Genomic DNA, 22,257 nt, shown 5'->3' on the forward strand with positions numbered 1-22,257 from the left:
TACTTTTACGTCATATTATTCCAAACTAACTGTCCAGGCTGCTCGACCCACCTATTGGTAATCTTAAGAACCAAAAGGCCTAACACGACCTAATTGGTGAAATAATCCAATTACTGTAGGGGTGTGCCTCAGTTCTTGTACCCGTTGGGTATTTCTGTTTTCACTCAATAAAATCATTTAGTACAACTTTTTTTTTTTTACCCTGACAGACAATGGGACTATTTACCGAATTCTACGGACTGCCTGAGGTCATCTCCCTTGTGCATATGCAGGGGGAGGTGAAAGGCGAAGAGAGGCATGCATCACACTGACTTTATGGATGTCACTCCGCCTCATTTAACCCGCTCTTTATTTGACTCGGTGGCTTCGTGCCGTACACGCACACACATGGACCTAATGGAAGCAGCGCGTGTGCCATTAGAGAGGAGGCACTGAGACAAGCGGGTGACTTATATCCACGACGAGATAAGCTAATGATCACTTTTGGCTGTATTCACATTCATCCAGGGGAGACATAGCATCAGACAAAAATGGAGACAAGGGGAGATTATTCCCATGCTCCCTACCTCGCACATCATGTCATCGTTTTATCACATTGAAAACAAGGAGAGATGCTTCTCCTCTTGTTACTATCTGGAATGTCAGAGAGGAATAAAACAATCAGGACAAATATGTGGATGGAAAAATGTTCTTCTTCAAAATGTAAATCTGTTAATTGAAACGCTTTGAGGGTATTAGTTCCACTGCCCTCAATCTCATCACAGCAGTTGTAATCATCCTTTAAGCATGCGTGCAAACTTTCATTACAAACGGCTATCATGCCACACAAAGTCATTTTCAGGATTATCTCACTCCCTATTTGGGATTAACAGACCCAACGTGGCAGTTTAAAATGGGTGAATGTCCTTTAGTACTCTCATTACTTGTTGGCTAAAAAGAAAGAAAAAAAAAACAGCTGTGAGATTAACACATACGCATTGCACAACAGCATTTGTGAGAAAGTGATGATAAACATCATCCGGCCTTCTTTCCGGTATAGCTGGAAGCTAAATGATTTGGGATATTGAGGAATGACCAGAAAGGGAATCATGAGGTGCGTTATCTAACAAATTTTGAAATACTTTTTCGAAACAAACATGTGATGTGTTGCTATTAACTGAATAGTTTTGGGTCAAACTGTTTAATATTCATAACGGGACAGACAGTTGAGGCCTGTCAATGTGTTGTGTAATTGATCTCTGATTGATGACTTCTCAGTGGAATTGAGGTACATTTTTGAGCGTGGATAATAAAAAGTACAGAGGGGAAAAAATCTAATGTTGAGAAATCATGCTAAATGTAGTTACATGCCCAAAGTGATGCATGTCTACCAACATATATGACCCCCAATTAGCCTAGCAGCTAGCAGAAGCTGTGACAGGAAGTGAAATGCGGGGGGGTCGTTCGGCTACTGGCTGACATGAAAATGAATTATTTTGTTTTTGTGTGTTTTCTGTGAGCTCAATACCAGGATTTTGAAGCAAAACAAGTAGATGGCACAGGCATACAGTGTACCCGTTTCCTGTATATGTCTGTTAGGATTTAATTTAAACAAAGTAAACAAGCATTTCTTATGATCATGCATTTGTTTGTGTTTTAGGGTTCTTGTGACTGCTTGAGATCTAAACACAGCAGCTGCTCCCAACTATAGAGTGAAGCTGTGGTTCATGGGAAGGATAACAGTGGAGATGACACACCAGGAACATCCCAGGACATTTTTCTTTGCTTTGGTTCTCATGGTCAAACGGAGCCTTTGGGGTCACAATACACTTCCTCTTTATGGTTTGGCAGTATAAACATGTGGACTTAATTAAAGGATGGATGACAAAACTTTGCAGTTGATGTATACATGCTGGCCACAACATTAGGCACAGCAGTGTAAAATTCTGCCTTTGCGAAGTTGATGCTGAGTTTTGGCCAATTCAGAAATGTTTATTATGGCTGTCATTTGCAGTGGTTTAGAAGTTGTTGTTTTCTTTCTGTACTTTGTCTCTGAACAAATCTTGTTGAGCCCATTCTTCCAGCTTTCCCAGCTAAAACAGAGCTAATCTAACTTCTGTGCACCAGCTAGGCACTGCGGCTAGCTAGCTAGCATGGCTAAACTCTGCTCCTCTAAGTCACTATTCCTTGCCTTCATCGCAGTGAATCTGGTACAGTTCTGACAAGCATCGCTACCAGTAAAAGAATCTGAGAAGTAATAAATCGTGCGACACGCTGAGGAACGTGAGAAGATGGAGAAGCCATGCTACGCATTAAGCTAGTACAAAAATAGTCTGGCTGAATTTGGAACCATGTTACAGCAGGGAGCTACCAACTATGAACTATTAGTATATTAATTTTTTTTTTTTTTAACAAAATCAGTGTGCTACTACTAGGAGAAGCTTATAACGTCAAAAGCAGAGGTGTTTATTCTGTGAGCGCAATGAACTCGCATGGGGGTCACTGTGTGGCGGGCCTCATCCGCCATGACACGTCTCGCTTTTTGGCTAACAATGAAGAAAAACCACAGCCAAGAGAATGGAAAAACAAAACAATTGTCCTCAGGCTATTTTCCCCTCCAGTTTCTTGGATGAAGTTTTCCATAAAACTGCGTGTTCCTTTTGCTGTCTAAAAATAAAGATGTTGTGTCTGTGCAGGTATTGTACAAGGTTGCAGCAAAAAAACAAAAGGGCAATGCAGAACTTTATGATGTTTACAACAAACACCAGATAAATTCCTCCATGCCTCTGCTGTCGAAGGATGCGAGCGTAAAGCGGCCAATCGCCATCAACCCGAGTGTGTGTGTGTGTATAACAGTCTCACACCAGCAGCCCCGCTAAGTCAAACACACACTCTCTTTAGCAAACACAAATATTAACTGCCTCGTGCACATAAACATTGTCACCTAGTTCACTTGGACTCAAAAAGACACAAGCGGTCAACAACTTTCTCCCAAGTGTCCTCATAAAACCTTCCTCTTCGCACCGCACCATCACTCACAATGCTGACCTTCACTGCACCGCCGAGCTGTGTAAGCTTTTTCCTGAGCAAATACTGCACTCAGAGGATGCATCGCACACTCCGGCAGTGTGGGAGCGAGAACTCGTCAGGCTCGTGCGCCAGAAATAAACCAGAGACCTCTACCAAGGCCGAACAAGCACAAAAGATAGTTGTCGATTTTTTCCCTGGTGGAATACTGTAACAGGAAACAAGGATGACGCAGAGCTCTTTGTAAACTTGTTCTGTTGTTCATTAAAAAAAAATAAAAAAATAAAAATCAGATCTAGGCAAGCCAAGTTGTAATGTTTAGCAGTTGTGAATTACAGTTGATGTTCCTCTCCAGTCCTATTGGTGGCAGTAATGTGCAAGATGGACCTCATTTAGCAGTTGTGAATTACAGTTGATGTTCCTCTCCAGTCCTATTGGTGGCAGTAATGTGCAAGATGGGCCTCATTCTGAACGACAGAGCTAGCAAAAAGAAAAGGCATTTAACAGGCTGAATTCTGAAGTGCTTCAGTTCTTCACAGTGAAGACAAAGTAGGAAGAAAGAAGAGAAATTAATGGGTAAGTTATGTATCAAATTATATACTTGTTTGAGGAGAAATTGCATTTGTGGCTGAAATAATTTGGAGGTGAAAAAACTAAATGTTATGTGTTAGCTAGAAGGCTACTTCAAGGTTCATAGAGAATGATGTAATAAGTATGAATGAATAGGGACTCTCCCATTCTGCCAGTGTTGCTAGAGATAAGGCTTATTCCCTGGATACACATCCCAAAATATAACGACTTCTTCCTTGGCCACACTCCTCCACAAACTTTCAAGGAAATCTGTTCAATCCTTTTTGAGTTTCTCTCATGATAAGACCGGTTACGAGAAGGCGCCGTTGGAGTGTTTGAGCTGCATAATATTGTTTGAAAAAGAAATTCTACAGTTTTTCCCTCCTGGGTTGGGGAGGAACTGACAACGTGACTCAACAAGCGCAAATAATCTCTTTAATAAAAGTGTGGAATTAAAATGAAGTGCTCTTTGTGAGGGTAGAATGCTATTTCATCAGATATGGAAGAATGATCAGGGATTCTACCACTCCATGTGGTTTTATTCATAGTTTCATCATTAAAGCAATGGTACAAAATGAGTCCAAACTGCCAAAAATGAAGAATGAGGCGCATAGAACAGCAAACGAGAGATAGCAAAAGAAATGGAGAGATAAAGGAAGGCCAAAACTGTGCGGCTGGCTCTGCTCCACATTTCCTGACCGCATCACTCACAGGTTAAACACAGATCCTTCCGCCATAAAAGTACTCCATAGAAAATCTTACATCCTTTTAATTAGCTACACACATTTTAAGTGCAATGAATGAAACCATTGGAATATCAACATTTCAAAATGTAAATAATGTAAGTAGCCACTTAATGTAAGAATAATCCTAATCATAAAACACCTTTAATCCAAATATTAATTAAATTAAATAGTACTTGGGCTCTTACAGAGAAAAATATCCGTCACAATGTAAACAACCGCAGATCATACTCCCCTGTTGCACATAAAAAAACTCTTCCAATTCTTCATGGCAGAGCAGACAAACAGGAGAGTTTAAAAAAATAAATAAAGGAAAAATCAGATAAGAAATTTCTCGGTTACTCATGCCACACACAGTTACAAAAAGATACAGTTGTGTGGAAAACCAAAAGGTCTCAATTCTTGGGCAGGGAAGAATTACCACCATGACTCGGAAAGTGAAAAATTCCTGTAATTAAAAGTGGGGAAAAAAGGATTTGCAGGTTACTACATGGAGAAGTATGTAAAATGGCTGTATTTGCTTTGTGGAGTTTCCGTGTAATTTCATAACTAAGTGTTGAGGTAAAAAGCTGGACGCTGAATTATACTGTTGTTTTCATCTTGACGAGTGGGAGAGAAGTTCGGAAAACATCTGTTGTGGATGAGGTGATGCAATCGAGGAGAGCACGGATGTCGGATGTCTCATGCGAGTGACCGAGCAGCCATTTGGGGACGTGAGAGCGACTCGAGTCACACGGCAAAGCTCGTGCGCTCGCACAGTCGCTCTTTCTGTCAAGCAGGAAGCCGGAGGTCAGAGAGGCGACCTTGATAAGCCCACTTCCTGTGGGGCTCCTCAGCATGATGTCCCCCTCACAACTCCATACACGAGACCCTGGGGACAATGGAGTCCTTCTCCTCTGGGAGATGCTCTCAAAGATCTCTTGTCTCCTGCATCCTCACTTCCTGTTCCCATCCCCCGTTTTTTTCCCTCACAATCGTACGCTATTAATGAACTATTTGCATCTCAACTGTGTCTGCTGAGTCCCCCCCCCCACACAGATATTTGTCAGTAAAGACGAGCACAATATTGGTTTGTCTGCTTTATGCGACGTTCTCACGCTGCGTCCGTCTATGGATCATTTGTAAATATGTCTGACCGGCTCTTGTCTTGATGAATGCCAGAGCCCAGCTGAGTGTAAATACAAAAATGCTTAGATTAAAAAAAAAAAAAAAAGTGAGGGTGACACTTTATAATCCATCTAATGATACCCCGTAGACTGTGTATGTGCCCTAGCGGAGATTAATCTGCAAAAAGACAGAATGAACAGTGTGGTGTGAGTCTAAAAAATTAACCTCACTCTTAACCCTGTTTAAAGCATCTTGGATCAGTTTCACCAACATGGCCTCAGTCCAGATATTAAAAGCAGATGTTCATGAGTCAGTGATTAAGCCTCTTCTGAAATGCTTCCACCATTGTGTGGCAACACATTAATAACTTCAAAGCGCTAACGTTGACAAAATCCAATTGTTTAAACAGCTTTTTTATACCAAGATTTTATGGGCCCCACAGAGATTAATTTCTTGAGAATAACACACTTGAATATTATACGCACCTCTTCAAAAGATGATTTTTCTTTGTACTCATTAATATAATACTCCCAACCCCGGTTTGCTGGTTGTACTTACTTTCTAGGGCTAGGGAATAAATAACTTGGATAAGTTAGCTACAAAAACAAGTTAACACACGGTCGCCATATTCTTGGCCATCTTCCACACAGACATTTTGAATTTACAGAACTGTATTCAAACTCCCAATGAACGTTCCAAGTCTATTACAACACTCATGTAAGCTAGCTCGGCCGCAAGGTTAGCTTAGCTAGCAACTGCGTTGTAAGTTACAAAATGGTATCCATGGTTTTGATACTCAAAAACTGAAGTACTCTCCATGTGATAATAAATGATTATCGTCGTCATAGCAGTCTCTCAATGACTTAGATGGAGAACTTAATATGTTTTGTTGGGCGTGGTTGAGTAGCGATTTGATAGCATTTAGCTAGTTGGTTAGCTTGATGGTTTGTAGAGGATGACAACAGGACAGTACCAGCTGCACTTGTTTAATCATTTGTTAGTTCACATGAAACTTTAGGATTCATCGAATATGTGAAATGTTCGAGGAATTTTTTTTCATACTGGGTCAGGGGGAATGGATCCATATTTTATCCACATTTTTCTCATTGTTCTTCCTTGGTATATTACTCTTTGACAGGTATTTGTGAAAATTGACGGCATAGTTTTTTTTGTAATCAAATTCTATTCAAACTCAGTGTCACTAATTCTGCCTCATTCACTGCCATTGATAGCTATAGACGTCAAAAACTAATTTGAACAATTTCTATTAGCTAAACATTTTTTCCACTTTTGTTAACAAGAGTATGAAAACCTAAAAAATTAATTACATTTAGAACAGATATAAAATTTGTGATTAATCATGAGTTAACTAGTGAAGTCATGCGATAAATTACGAAAAAAATGTATCGCCTGACACCCCTAATTTTTAATAATCTTTTTTTCTTAAAAAAAAAAAAGTAATTTGAATTATTTTTTTATTTTTGATTATCTTTTCTTTTCTTTAAAAAAGAAAACATTATTAAAAATTAGGGGCGTCAGGCGATTAATTTTTAAAATCATAATTAACCGCATGACTTCACTAGTTAACTCACGATTAGTCACAAATTTTATATCTGTTCTAAATGTACAATAAAAAAAATTCTAGGTTTCATACTGTTGTTATTAAAAGTGGGAAAAAATGTTAAACTAATAGAAATAGCTACAACGAATTTTTGACGTCTATAGCCATCAATGGCAGTGAATGAGATAAGATTGATGCTTAATGCTGATCGATTCTGTGCAACGTCAACAAAGATCAACATCAGCACAGCAACCAAAGCTTCCAGTGCAGCACGTGACCTAAGTGAAGGTAAAAGCGTCTGGCTGGTAGCGAGGTGCATCCTGCTCATGCCACCCCCCCCCCCCCCCCCCCCCCTGTGTCAACAAGGCCCGATGGAGGTGGGCTCACGCAGGCACCAGATGGTCCGCTCCACAGCACCTGGACAACTATTGATTTTAAACACAGCTGTCAGTCCTAAATGCTGCATGCTTGACTGACTGACCACCGCTGATTGGGTCAAATATTAAATGTTGAGTGTCGAACCCTACCTCAACAATTTGTTTTTATACACACCAAGAACAGTGTGCACTTTGTTTCGTTTAGTACCTGTAGTACCTCCAGTACTACCAGTCGCCCTTTTGACTTTTTGGGACCTATAAAAAATGTCTGGCTGGGAGTTTAAAACCATCCAGGATTTCATTACCTCCATCGTAGGCTCGTTTTTTGCTTTTTTTTACAAGGCTGGGCTACATGTCAATTATGAGTTGCAGCACAAATGGTTTTGTTGTAATGTTAGTCAATCAGTCTGCATGTCAAAAATGACAGCCTGAGCGATTAACCTCAACACTAGTTTACAGTAGCACCAAAAACATAGCCCCCCCCCCCTTTAACTACTAACACTACCCCCCCCCCTTTAACTACTAACACTACCCCCCCCCCCAAAAAAAAGTTTCTTAATAATTCTTAGTGACGTAAACATTGCTCCGTGTGCCCGCTTTGACTAGCCAACCCGCGTAGAATTTTTCACTTCACAGTCTCTATCATTGAAAGTTTAAATCAGTTTTGAATACTTTTCAGTGTATGTAAGAAGATCAAATTTTCAACTTATGTTTCACATAAACTCAACAATGTTGGAAATACAGTGTGTTATAAAAAGTCTGCACACCCGTGCTCCTCGAAAAGATTTTTTCTTTTCTTCGAGGTTACAGTTTATACAACACATCAATGGTGGAAATGTTTTTTAAATGATTTATTTTGGTCATGTTTAGACTTTTTATATCCACTGTAGATTTTTATAGCGTCATAATTATCTATGGCTTTTATATTGCTATGTTCTATGCCCACTGTATCTACTCTGACAACTTAAACCTTTTACTGTCATCATGTTACTTGTTGATTAACTCATATTGGTCACCGGTCATAATTTTATTAGCGTTGTAAGCAATGCGGGGGGAGGGGGGCACCAAACACGCCCACGCTTGATGACATTTTACATAACAGCGATGCATGCTGTCGATGTAAATGACTGCGGTTGCTGTGGTGACCCGCTTCAGTAGCCATATTGTGACCGCAACTTTGGCATGTTACATCACAAGCTCGCCATGCTCTGTGTAATTACTTTGTTGTGGAGTTCTGTCACCTCGTTGGACCCTTGTGACTAGTCAGCAGCCACTCAACCCTCCCACAATACAAATAATGGTGCTACTGGTGTCATGCAGATGCCTTGACATATCCAAATTAAATGATATAAGTTACAGACTACAGCATTAGGAATACTTGCCAAATTTGTACTCAAGTGAAAGTAACACATTCTACTGGAGACTCTAAACCAGGGGTGTCAAACTCATATTAGCTCAGGGGCCGCATGGAGGAAAATATAATACCAAGTGGGCCGGATCGGTAAAATAATGGTGTATAACTTAAAAACAATTGCCGTCAATTCTACGCAGATTTTCGCTATTTGTGGGCCAGCCCTAAATTGCGGAGCTCAACTGTAATCATATTGTTCCAAAAAATAACACAAATGCAAATGGAACGCGGCAACACTTTGCCTGTATGAGTTCCGGACGTGTTGTATCTACCTGTTTTGCATATATATTGTTCCCAGAATGCATTGTGTGGCGCAGTTATAAGGGCATTAATCCTTGTCATATGTGTTTGTGTTACCTGTAATTTATGTAATATTTAACACATTTTTGTCGGTGCATGATAATATATATATATTTTTTTGAACAAACTGTAACTTTAAGTTCTGTGTAAAATAATGACATCCAGGACGATTCAGTGTACAAGTTGCGTTGCTCATTTGAGGATTGCTTGTGAAATTACGAATGTATGTGTTTTGATTGTGGCCAGCTGATTAATTGGTCCGACATTAACTCTTTGACTGCCAAAAACGTTAAGTAAAATCCTATGGAGTGCCAAAGACGTTAAAAGACGTTTGTTTCAAAACAGAGGTGAAACTAACCATTTTCTGTTGTTGATTACTGAAAAACGGAATAAGGTAGAAACAAACTTTTTTTTTCCTGATGAAAGATGAGAGTCCAATCTTTCATTAGTAGTATGTGTGTTTCCATAGTCCAAACACATAATTTTCTGTGGACCTTGAAAGATCAGTCAAAATGCTTAAATCGGCTGGCACCCACGGCATCCCTTTTCTGAAAACGTCTGGCAGTCAAAGAGTTAAGAAAAAATTCCGTCTCACGGGCCGAATTAAACCCCTTTGCGGGCCTGATCCGGCCCGTGGGCCGTATGTTTGACACCCCCGCTCTAAACTGACCACAGGTGTAAATGCGAATGGTTGTTTGTCAATTTGTGCCCTGTGACAAGTCTAGGTTGCACCCTCCAACCCACACGGCACGCTAATAAGCACAAAAGCTACAGAAAATGGATGGATGGAATATTAATGGATTGGTCTGGATTCAGCTACATTGGATAGTTTTTGCTTTTTTGCCACACCCCCTCCAATCCCAGCATCATTTCGGCTTTTCCCTCCAGGGGTCGTTATCATTATTAAGATTTACCTTTCAGCTCATTCAAACAGAATATAAATGAACCACACTAATATACTCAAGGTTTAGACTCTGCACATATATAAGTGATTTACCCTGACTTGACGGTTCTACTGGTGGGAACAGCGCAGAGATGCAAACCTCAAGTTAAGCCAATGTGGTAGAAAGAGGCCACATCTGTGAGGGACGAGTCCTTTTTCAAAAGGATAGAAAAGATAACTGGTTGTTCCAAGCTAACCATGATGACGCACTGTGCTATGCTAAATATGATTACATGCGCAGTTTAGTCAAGCTATGGCTATAGCTCAACAAAGACATTAATGAGAGAGAAATCACATGATAGTAATTAACTATGACCACCTCCAGTAGCTGGCGATATGTCCGCTTTTAGCCTGGGAGTGCTGGAAGGAGCCTATTATATCTCAAAATACTGTATGTTTGCGAGCTTGTGAGTAGCAAACATGTTAGCACGGAAACAGTGATTCTGACTGTGTTTTGTGGGACGATAAAACCCTCACCGAGTGGTGAAAGCTTGCAAATGTGCTAAATTTAGGATGTTCATCAGGATTTGTACGATGTTCACAGACATTTCAAACATAATCAGACAATTTTTAACTGTCTGCGAAGATCTTTTGAACCCTGACAAAAAACAAAAAACTAATTAACTACATTCGCATGCATTTGTTGCTCAGTGAGATACAGGGAACTTTTCATTCATGTATTTATTTAAATTTCCACTTTATAAAAATTTATTTGAAAGATTTCTCTACACTTTTTTTATTTTTAACTCATTCACTGCCATTGACGGCTATAGACGTCAAAAATTCATTTGAAAACTATATTAGTTTCACATTTTTTTCCACTTTTGTTAACAATTTTGCAACAATTTTTTTTACTGTGCATTTATAACAGATATAAAATTTGTGATTAATCGATTAATTACAATTAAAAAAAACGTAATTGTCTGACGCCCCTAATTTTTTATAATCTTTTCTCTCTTTTTTTTAATTAAGGACATCAGGCGATTACTATTTTTAATTGTAATTAATCACATGACACTAGTTAACTCAAGATTAATCACAAATTTTATATCTGTTCTAAATGTACAATACATTTTTTTTTCATACTGTTGTTAACAAAAGTGGAATTTTTAAAAAATAGTTAATAGTTCAAATTCATTTTTGCTGTCTATAGCCGTCAATGGCAGCGTATAAATTAAAAATTAAACAATAAATAAATAAAATTAAGAAATTATGTTCAAATTTTGGAAAACTTTATTTACAATAGAAAACTTTAGGGAACTATTTACTTGCTTAGTTTTTAGCTTAGCTTAACACATGCTGATCGCCCTGGAAGCTCCCTGCCTTTTTTGTTATAATTTCTAAACAAAGCTGTTAATTCTTTATATGTTTAAAATTAATAATAATAATAACTTAACATTTTTAAAATGTTGAGGCTAATATTTTCTCTTTTACTGCAAATGAACATCAGCTTGAATTATCCCTAATTGGTCTCCTTTACTAGTAATTGGTATCAGCCTTAAAAAACATATTGGAAAAAATGAAATATGAAATATGAAAAAGCTATATCGGTCTATCTCTATCTCAAATATTTTAAATATATACAGTAGGCCTATACACTGAATGAATGAATGTATTATAGAAATAACGCTAAGTGCGGCAATTTGTTTGTGGTTCAAAAGTAAATAAATAAATGAATACAGTTATAAGTGGCCTAAAAATGCTGAACATGGATTTTCTCTCTCTCTTAACCTTAACTCTAGTGGACGTATAAGTAAAACATATGACTTAATCCTTTGATACTTGTTGAATACAAATGTGTGCAATATACAGACGTCTCATGTGGCGTCAAGCCTTACTCCAAGTTTTTGAGTAACATTAGAGGCGTATTATTGCTGAGTATTTTTTCCCCTTGGACTTCTGGGATGTTTGACTTTAGTGGTTCCGCTGTAACCTATTGCCAATCTCATGCAGCTCCACTGGGAGATACGGAGCAATACTTTGTGGTTTAGATAAAGTAATGTAGTTAGCACTTCCTCGAATTTCTGTTGAATACATGAAGTCACTTTGTCTTAAATCTCAAGATTCCATTCCGAGGAAACAGCGAGTTGCAGTCAAATTCCGGCTATGAAACACTGACGTAATTATGGCTTATCACAGGAGTTTCTCAAGCTAGGGTGTATTTTTCACTATTGATATATTTTCCCCTTAAGCAAAAAAATGTAAGTTGACACTACTGCAAAATTCGATTTAGAACTAAACTAAACTATTTTTTTTATTTTATTTTCCAAATCTGATTATCCGCTTGCCATCACAAGATGCTTCCATAACAGAGCTTAGACGATCACGTCTCCACCCCCAAATTCCTCACCCAGGTCGTGCAGGAGCTCCATCTGGCCGCAGCAGACGCAACACTCAGGCTGCATTTCCTCTAGGGACCATCACGCCCACAACAAACACAAAGCTGCCTGCAAGAAAAGCTTACAGAGCCTTCAAATAACTCCAAATGGCCTGTGCATTCTGGCCTCTGACAGCAAAATTACATACTGTATGAGCTATACGCTTTACGATGTCATTGTCCTCAAATGCCTGCCGGTGGTGTGGGGGTGATATATTTAAGTTTTAAAATGATTGCAGATTTAGAAACTTTTGGCAGATATGCTGACGTTAGTACTGTATAGAGCCTTTACAATGCATTCCCACAAAAAGAAGCCAAACACATTCAATACATTCATGGCTGAATGCTTGTATGCACAAACCTGCAGAAACTCATAAAAGTGGCTACAAATCAAAATTACCTCTTTTTTCTTCATTATTTAAAGTCCAAATCCAAATTATTTGACATACTGTATATATTTATCAAGCATCACAGGCCCGATCCAGGAGAAAAAAAAACAGGCCTCCAAAAATACAATAAGATGGCCCCCGGGGATGACCTGCTAAGAGGCGACAGAAACCCAGTAAGGAGAAGGAGCCAGATGGGCTGTCATGGATAGACTAGTCCCTGCATGCCATGTACCACTTATCACGTTAAAATGTGAAAGTTGTCACGCTAAAACAGGGAGCTTATCACATTAGAACGTGAAAGGTTGAAAAAAAGTTCATTGTCAATATGAAAACTGTGCAGTATTTTTCTTTTCTTTTGCAACAACGCTCATTTGAATGTTTACACTCTGTAATACCTCAGCAACATGCAATACTAGAGTAGACGAATGGCCGTATCATTTCACAGGATTTATTTATAGATTCTAGAAGCGTATTTTCTGAAAAACATATATCAAATTCCATATTGTTTGACAGGTGAACTGTTTGACTTTAGATGTTTCAATGTGTTTTATTGCCAATTGCGCGTTTCTAAGCCTTTGGGGTGCATTCCATCATGCACAAAAATGGAATGGAGATGTTTTTTTCACCAGAGGCCTCACATCACTCACCATGATATCTCTGTTTCTAATGTACAGTAGTATCCTGTGTGATGATAGGCTTGTTCAAATTAAAAGCAGGTGTCTCATAGGTGCAGTGCTTTATGACCAGCTCATCAGTCTGTCATACACTTTGTATGCGTGGCTGCCACACTGCACTTGGTTAGGTGAAACATCTGGTTTGGGGTGATACTCTTTGGTCTTTAATGGTCCCTGCGAGAGGCCACATCAATGGCAGGGATGATAAATTTGAACAAGGAGAGAACCAGTAAAACAGTCGGCAGAGTTTCCGTGAGACAGGGACAGGAAGCGTGGCTCCTCTTGACCCCTTAAGCCCCTGGGCGAATTGCGCCCTCCGCTCTCACGGTGTGATGCCCACATGTGACAGAAAACCGGATGTATGCCTATAAACTAGTAAAAAAAAATAGAAAATTGATTGTCAAAATGATTCCTGTTCGCTAATAAATCATGCTAGCACAGTACTGACGACGCCTTCCCTGACAAATCATCATCAATCATGTGTGCAGCTTCACACCAAGCTATAACCACAATTGTAAACAAACTGAACCATACGTACCAACCAAAGCAATACAGTAGCCATATTTGCTAAACATCAATGTTGTGGCTAGTGAGCGGTCCATTCAGACGGTGTCCTGTTTATGGTAACCACCAGTCAGCCATTAAACAAAGCAGCCTTGTTAACACCAGTGAAAGAATTAGTTTTACAACAGCCCAGCACAATGAGAGCCGACATTTGTACATGAAACTTCTCAATTAGTGCCGAGCAGATGTCACGGTAGTTGGGATAAGATCAATAAGGGTCATCCATGACACAATGTGACCATCAGGGGCTTGCGCTGCAAATAATTTCAGAGTGGAGTGTGACAATATTAAGAGACAAAGGGCCTCTCACAAAGACAAAGGGGGCTCCATTACTGCTAAAAGGTGCCTGCAGCCAGTGACCTCGTACGCCTCCAGAGATGTCCTCTCTGAGGGGTTCATCCACTGTCCACCACCCCTGCAGGAAATGTGATGCTGCGGCCAAACAAAACGCACAATTTGAGGCTATATAAGGAGAAAGGCAGATAGGCAATGGGAGCTGTTGACTTTAAACAACGCAGTTAATTTCGACTAGTCCTCCCTATGGGCAGACGTTTACAGCTACTTGTCCAAACAACTGCAAGGGAGACGCAGAAAGACTTCACTTTCTTGACAAGAGCCATATATGGAGCATGGTGGCTTATCAGCTGTGGCTTATCAGGAAATTTTTGGACATTTGAGTAACATTAAGCGGGGTCGATGTAGCGATTTTTAAAATGTGAAATGCGCCACATATGGGGAAATAAATGACAGTGTGTGCTTTACTGGCCTTAGTGTGCGGTGTACTCAAGATAACCAACACAGCACACCACACACATAAAGAGGTCTGTCATAATGCCAATTCTGACCTTTGAGAGGCAGAATAGCATCCAGACTGCTGGAAAATACATAGAAGAAAGAATAGTAGTAGAATAGTAGCATGTTAGCATGCTAGCAAAATCTGCGCATTTCCTGTCTATTGTGATTAATGTTGGAAAAATTATGATACTCTGAAATCTCCAAAAGATTATCCCGAATGTGGTGTGCGCTAAGATGGCTGCCAAGAGTCATATATGATTATCGTTTCTGCTTGCAAATACTCATGTGTGGTCGATAGGGCGTTCAACTGAGCCACAAACTCAATGGGCCTCTGTGAGTATGTTTACATGCAGCTATTAACCCTTTTAAAACCCGAATATTGGCAATATTCAAGTTTTTAAAGGTTTTCTTCTTCTTCTCACTTGAATACATTGAATTATCTGCGCCATTTTCACGTTATTTTCTGTTTCAATGGTGAACATACCACTGTATATGTATGTGTATACACGTCTGTGCTCCTGACGTGCAACCCATCGGAAATACTCAAGCACAGAGGTGGCAAGTCCAGGTCCAGAAAGTAAAAACCCTGCCACAGTTTGGCTTTAGCCCCAGGTGCTAGCTAGCTCCCTAGCTAACTCTCATGGCACTTGTTTAACTGCTAGGGAGCTAGCTAGCCAGCTAGCATCAATGGCTAAAGCCAAACTGTGGCAGGGTTTTTACTTTCTGGACCTGGATTTGCCACCTCATAAGAGGTAAACATAGATGATGACAGCAATGAACCACACTTTTGGAGTGAGGAGGAACCCGACTACTTTACGCAGAACTTTAAAAGAAAGAAAAAAAATGCTGGAGGAAATGCTTCTCCCTAGATTTAATTTGAATCTGGGCTAAATTTAATTAGAAGTGTGCTTCCTGCCTTTCCCCCCCAAATGATTAGGCTTTTGATGAACTAGTGCAATCAGCATTCTTTGTAAAAAGCCACTTTGGCACGATCATGTGGGAAACAAGCCTTTCTGGAAGATTCTACAAGAATACCTCATTTCTAATTTTCTTGAGTGAATCACATGGACTACAACCCCTCTAAAGCAGTGTCCTGTTTCAGCATTTTCATGTGTTCTCACACCTGATGGTGTGAGCCTCTGGTGCCGGGAGGTAATCACCTTCACACTGCAGGCCCTGTCCAATCGAGATAATTGGCAGCAGACTGTGTGCTGCAGGGGAGGGGCTGAGCCTGCTTCCTTCTCTCACGGCTTCATTAGAGGATAGTCCTGGCCAAGATGGTGTAATGGCATTTACTAAATCAATGAAAATTACAATGCTGCTGTTTTAATGTCACTCAGAGAGTGTGAGCATCTGCCAAAGCTGTAACATCTGTCACAAATTGGATCTTAATAGCTGAAAAGAGAAAAAGGTTAATTTAAGGGGAAAAGTTAACATGTAATGCTATCGTACGTAAACACAGCTATTTTCTATGTTAAATTCAACCCTGAAAGACTCTTGGTTTGGCATTATAGATGAAGACATTCATGTACAGTACATACATATACTGTTGAATCAGAATTGACAGGGAGACGGCTGTCAAGCGCCAAAGACTCCGCGCTTATTAAGTGAAATGGAATGATAGCCAACTAGGAAGTGAGCTGATGTGGTTGTGTTGATTGTTTGTCTAATGTGTCTCCATTCCAAAGTTATTTGACATAATAAAAATAACAAGGACAAGGGTTAATTGCCACAGAAATGTAGTTACCAGATAAGCTAACGGTTAGCCTAGCAGTCTTCATTTCTTCTTTTACTACTATTTTAGCAATTTGGATGTGCTGTGGCACCACGCTGCCTCTCACAGGTCAGTCTTGGCACTACTAAAGGACGTCCTGTCATGTAAAAACAAACAAAAAAAACCAACAACAATAATGATATTGTCACTTTGATCTCTGTTGCTTGTTAAAATGTTGTAAGGAACTGCTGCCATGTACGCAAACAAAATAGCCGTTTTATTTGTCTTACTGAAATGCCTGTAGGCATGTTTGACCTGGCTTTCCCCCTGCTTGTATATTAAACTCACGCTAGACTCAATCTGCTAACCTTATCGTCCCATCATAGCCATGTATCCGGCTCCTAATGAGAGCTTTACACTGTATATAAATAAGAAAATGCAACAGCTCTATAACTCCTGGACGTGACCCAGGTGCAGCTGGCAAACACCTCATTACAGGTGTGAACAAAAGGCGCTATATTTCACTAGCTGTGCAGCAGTCTCACCTCCCATGGCGTCCAGGTGCACCGTCACCAGCACCAGTTGCATAATTATGTCAACCCAATGCACAGGGCTGATGAGTATTGCATGATGGAAAGATGGCTTGCTGTGTGATAAAGAGGGGGAATGAAAATAGGAAGTGAGGTAAAAGAGGCGCATGTCTGTTTTTTTGTTGATGTGATATTTATAGAAGATTTAGTGGCATGCAAACTTCTGCCCTTGCTCATAGTCATCTCTGAATATTATCAATAAAGATTGGGAAACACTGAGTCATGATGGACAGTTTTGCTTTGTTTAAATCATTGCAAACAAACATGAATGAAAACTAATCTCCTGGCAGAGCATTGGAAAGTGAAATGTTGGCCCACGGACTCAATTTTGTGGATCGAGTGTATTCTGTTTCTCTCGTCTTCCTCCAAGTTTTTAATCAGCGGGCCATTGCCAAGACAAATCTCTCAATGTGAACCTAAAAAAAGCACTAGTGGAGGTTCTGATAGACATGGTGAAGCTCCGGGGACCCAGGGAAGACATTCTCTCCTTGCATAGGGTCAATGCACTCACATTGAAACTGTCCAGAAATGTTCTTTGGCTGAGTACGTCTCAAAAGCAACAAAGAAACACGCGACATACATGGAGAACTTTCCTTTTCCTTTTCATAGCCTTCAGCTTGTTTGGTCTGTCTCCAGTGGTTCCTTCCGTCCTGAGTGGCTTGTTGCACGTGTGGCGACTTGGGGGATATCATGAGGAGTGTGTTTAATTAAAATAACGCACGGAGGGAAAAACAGAAATGTTTTTGATTGAATTAAAGGCTAATAAAGGCGGATGTTATGCATACCCGCATCTGCCTGCAGAAACAGCTCATGCTAAGTTTCTAGGGTAGCTTCACCTGGAAAGGTAAGAAGAGGCCTGGCCCACCAACGTAGTAGGACAAAGACAAGAGGTGGCCCAAGCAGGGAAAAGGATTAGTGATGGAGAAACGTAATGCTTAGAGGCAAAGATGCGGAACGCTCAATTTGGAAACCATCCATTTATCAAATTTCTATGGAATTTGTCCTCCTTGGGGTTGTAGGTGAGTTGGAGGCTATCCCAGACGACTTTGGCAAGGTAGCACCATGGACTTGTAGTGTAAAGGGCTACCAGTTTGATACACACTACTGAAATAACAATTTTATCACATTATTTTAAGACTTTGTTAGAGTTGGCTAGCTTGGCCACCACAAAAACGGGTCGACACAAAAATGTCTGCCTTGAAAAGATGGGGTTGGAGGAGCGGGAGAATAATCGTTAGGATAACCAATTCTCAAAAGAGTCGTTAGTGACATCCCTAGTTATTACTAATAATTAATGAATGAATTAATGAGTTATCAGGCATGCGGATCTCGAGGACCGGAATGTGTTTTTGCAATTTCAAAACATTTAATAATAATAATAATTTCATATATATATACAGTATATATGTATTTGGATACTCAAGTGGATGTCTGATACAGTAAAACCAGCCAATTATTACATAAATTATTGATAAGTAAAAATGTATGACAAAGTAATATTCAATTATTATAATTCTACAGAAGCTAAAGAAACGTAGAACTGCCAATGTGGAGTTAGCAGTTTTGTTCGAATGTAGTGCAAAGTCATTCGAACGTCATGCTCGAACGTATTGGCAAAATGTAGGCAAAATGCTAAAAACATAGCATTTTTAGTACCCATAATGTGACGGGGTATGCCACAATTTCGCATGCCCATATCTATACCCCATGGCATTATTTGGGGCGGTGTGGCTCTGTGGTAGACAACCCAGAGGTTGTGGATTCGATCCTAGTATCCTTGAGCAAGATACTGAACCCCCCACTTGCTCCTGATGCTGCATCATGAGTAGTCAAATGTAAAGCGCTTTGATGGAAAAGCATTATATAAATGAAGTACCATTTACCATTATGGGAATTTTTTTAAATACTTTTAGCATTTAGTCAAAGTTATACCAATATGTTAGAACACCTTTGCAGTATTTTCGAATAGGATAGCCCAGTAAATTGGCAGTTCTAAATTTTTGGGCCTTATAGCAATAAATACTGTGGAGTATAATTCATTATACTGTAATAACATATGATGTTTAAAAAAAAATATGAAAAATGTTGTTTTTAAATGTTAAAAATGTATTTCAACAATTTTGGGCGAATTTTCAAATATTTCAGTGACAGACTGCTATTTAATATTTCGCCCTGAATGTGTTATACGGATCTCAAAGCAGGCATTGCACATTAAATTGATACAAACGGATATCTTCATTTCCACACGTTGCTTGCAGTGTGTGGGGTCCCGGCCCTGGCACACTTCCTTTGACCTGAGGGTTATCACCATGGTAATCCCGGCTTTACAGCCCCTGCGAGGGATGATTAAGGCTACCGGCTGAGGTACCTGCTGCTCTACCATGCATGGTGGTCGACAAGAGCTGTTTCACTAAATGTGTGTCTCTTAATTGCAAACCGTTTCAAAATGCAGTGAGAGCACACGGATGATGAGATTTTCGGAATGCGCGAGTGAACCCTTCACGTCTTAGCAAAACAAACAAGCAAGTATTGAAGAATGCATCCTTGTTCCTGCATGTGCAGATGCCCAACATGTGTCTTTCTACAAGCTGCGCCCAGCGCAAAAAACTGTTTGGGTTGAGTCCAGGGTCACCGGGCTTTCTCCTGACACTTTTATACACTCAACAGATGAGCGTCTGCTTGTACCGCGACAGGTAGACGATAACTTCCTCCCTTTGTGAAGTGTTTAAAAGCGAGTGTGAGTGTGTGTATGTCGCAAGGCGTATTTACGTTTGGGCCCCAGCTAGTCCGTCTCACCGGGACTCTGCTCGGGTCTTCACTAGCGTGGCTGGCGTGGACCTCCTCCACCCGGGCATGCTTCCCGTGTGTTGACATTTGTAAAGCCAAACAGTGAAACATGAAGCTTGAGTGAGGAGGAGGAGAAGCAGGGGAGAAAATATGTACTTGTAAACGTGCACAAATAATGAAGGAAACAGCATTTAGCTCCAGAGGGGATGAGTTTGCTGGCTGCTATCGGGCTTCGGCTTAAATCATGTGTTTGAGGAAATCTGTTTCCAATATGAGAGTTTCCTGCAATAGCAGGAAACGGTCCTCCGCTCTAAAAGCAAGCATGCAAAGTATCACCGTGCAGCTACCGCACCTCCCTTTTGGCGCAAAATAAACTCGGAACCCACCACTAAGCTTTTACGCAACATTTTGAAAACACAACAAATGTCAAGTTTGCAACTGGAAAGTGTGCAGTATATACAAAATACAGGCAGGAAGGTGTAGGTAGGGAACGTTATCCAAATGTGACCTCTGTATTGGGCTGCCTGATCCGCCGCTGATCCAAACCAACATTGCACCGCTGTATCCTGAATCCCGCTTGTAATCTAAAAAGCAGCGTCTGTAACACAATATTTCCCAGGGGAGGTACTGAGCTCGTACCCGCCGCATACCACAACATACTCAGCCGGAGGATGTGACAGGCTGCACTTTAAATCAGCCGCTCCAATACTTACACTCTCTAATTTGCTTCACTTGCCAGGGTTTGCCTTCCGAAGTCGAGGTCGGATAATTTGACCATTTTATATTCTGAACAAGATTGGACAATATATGACACTTTTATAGCATTCCCAGTGATACTGTGTGTGTTATGCTTTGATTCTTACTATAGCAACGTGCTGAAGGAGTCATAATGTAAGATTTTAAAAGCTGGTAACACTAATTATTCAACAAATGTATGATGCTGTTCCTCAAATATTAGCCAATCTACCAAGGAAGAGGTGGAGGATTTTGGGGTGGGGGTAGTACTCCGTCTGGGTTTAGCAAGCGTCATGACAGTCCTTTCTAAACAATGGTCACATTTTCCCAACAATTGTCACTATTATGTAGCTTTTATGACATACACCACTTCGCAAGGCAGTTAACCTTTTGAATCAGGGCCCCCAAGGGCCCGCATGACCTGTCTTCATTTGGCCCTCACTTTTAAATACATTCACTGCGACACAAATGGAAAGCATCACGTGTGTCTTTCTCTCTTCTCTTAGTCTTAATGTGTAAATATGGCCCAGTTTGGACAAAGGCACTCGTGGGCCACTTCATTAGGTACACGTGCTTGAGCTAGTCTGCCTTTACAAAAGTAAGAATGATCAGCTAAGCAGTGGCGGGAAGTGCATTCGGTAGCTAATTTTATTTATTTATTTATTCTTTTTTTCTTTTTTTAATTGACTTCCAAATGAGTTGAAGCAACTGTGTATCTGGACTGTTAGCTGAGTGCATTCGGTAGCTAATTGATTCTGAAGGCCCTGAAGGTCGACAAACACATACAGGCTAGCATTTGATTGGATAAAAAAATTAAGAACATTAAAAAAAAATCTAACATCCACATATGGAAACAGTTCAGCCAAGAGAAATGGTTCGATATATGTACATATATGAGGAGCCGACACCCGGAAGTGTTTGCGTATGTACGGCAATGTTTAGGTGGCTAATGCTAACTGTTAAGCAATCAGTCAATAAAGCTCATCCAGGCGGTGTATCAATGCCCTGTCGTTATTTTGCTGTTGCACTTTGATGACATTCTAGCACGAAGGGGGCTTGCAAATTTGGACACTGGACCAAATAGACGAACCTTTACAGAGGTTAGCTTAGTGCTAGCTAGCTGCTATGACAGACATGACCCAGATGGATTTCAAATTTACCAAACACGAAAAAACACCTTTAGTCCTACAGTGCCAGTGTAAGACAAGGGATCCGAGAGGTTAAAGTAAGTTATTTGAAACTTAAAATAACACCTTTTTGTAATTTGATGAGGCGGCATTAGCGCGGCGGCCACAGTCTTGGTACACTCTGTTTTCAAAAAAGTGACTATGAGGCTTGGTAATACACTTTGGACAACATATAGTGTAGATAAAGCACTATGTAAGTGCACTCGATTCACCATTTACCCTTATGATCATTTTTACATTTGTCATTTTTTGGACTATGACGTGTTTTTCGGCAAAATTGCAATTATTAACTCATTCGAATGGATTCCGGATTTGGTGGTTAAATGGTAAATGAATATGCAAACATGGATTTGGGGTACGAGTCGAGGCTACGCTGGGAGTAAATGACACTTCTCGCTATGATGCACAGTTCATAATTTCTCCAGAA

The 22,257-nt window shown here is 40.1% G+C and overlaps 1 protein-coding gene across 1 annotated transcript in view; it reads left to right on the forward strand.

The window, feature by feature from the left end:
- The first annotated feature begins 3,446 nt into the window (after positions 1 to 3,446).
- The window catches only part of col7a1 (collagen, type VII, alpha 1), a 96,838-nt gene continuing 78,027 nt past the window's right edge, over positions 3,447 to 22,257 (forward strand). Inside the window, exon 1 of the mRNA XM_077573497.1 lies at positions 3,447 to 3,582. The gene's annotated coding sequence lies outside the window, so the exon portion shown is untranslated. The remainder of the gene's footprint in view (positions 3,583 to 22,257) is intronic.

Source organism: Vanacampus margaritifer, chromosome 8 (assembly GCF_051991255.1).
Source record: "Vanacampus margaritifer isolate UIUO_Vmar chromosome 8, RoL_Vmar_1.0, whole genome shotgun sequence".
NCBI lineage: Eukaryota > Metazoa > Chordata > Actinopteri > Syngnathiformes > Syngnathidae > Vanacampus > Vanacampus margaritifer.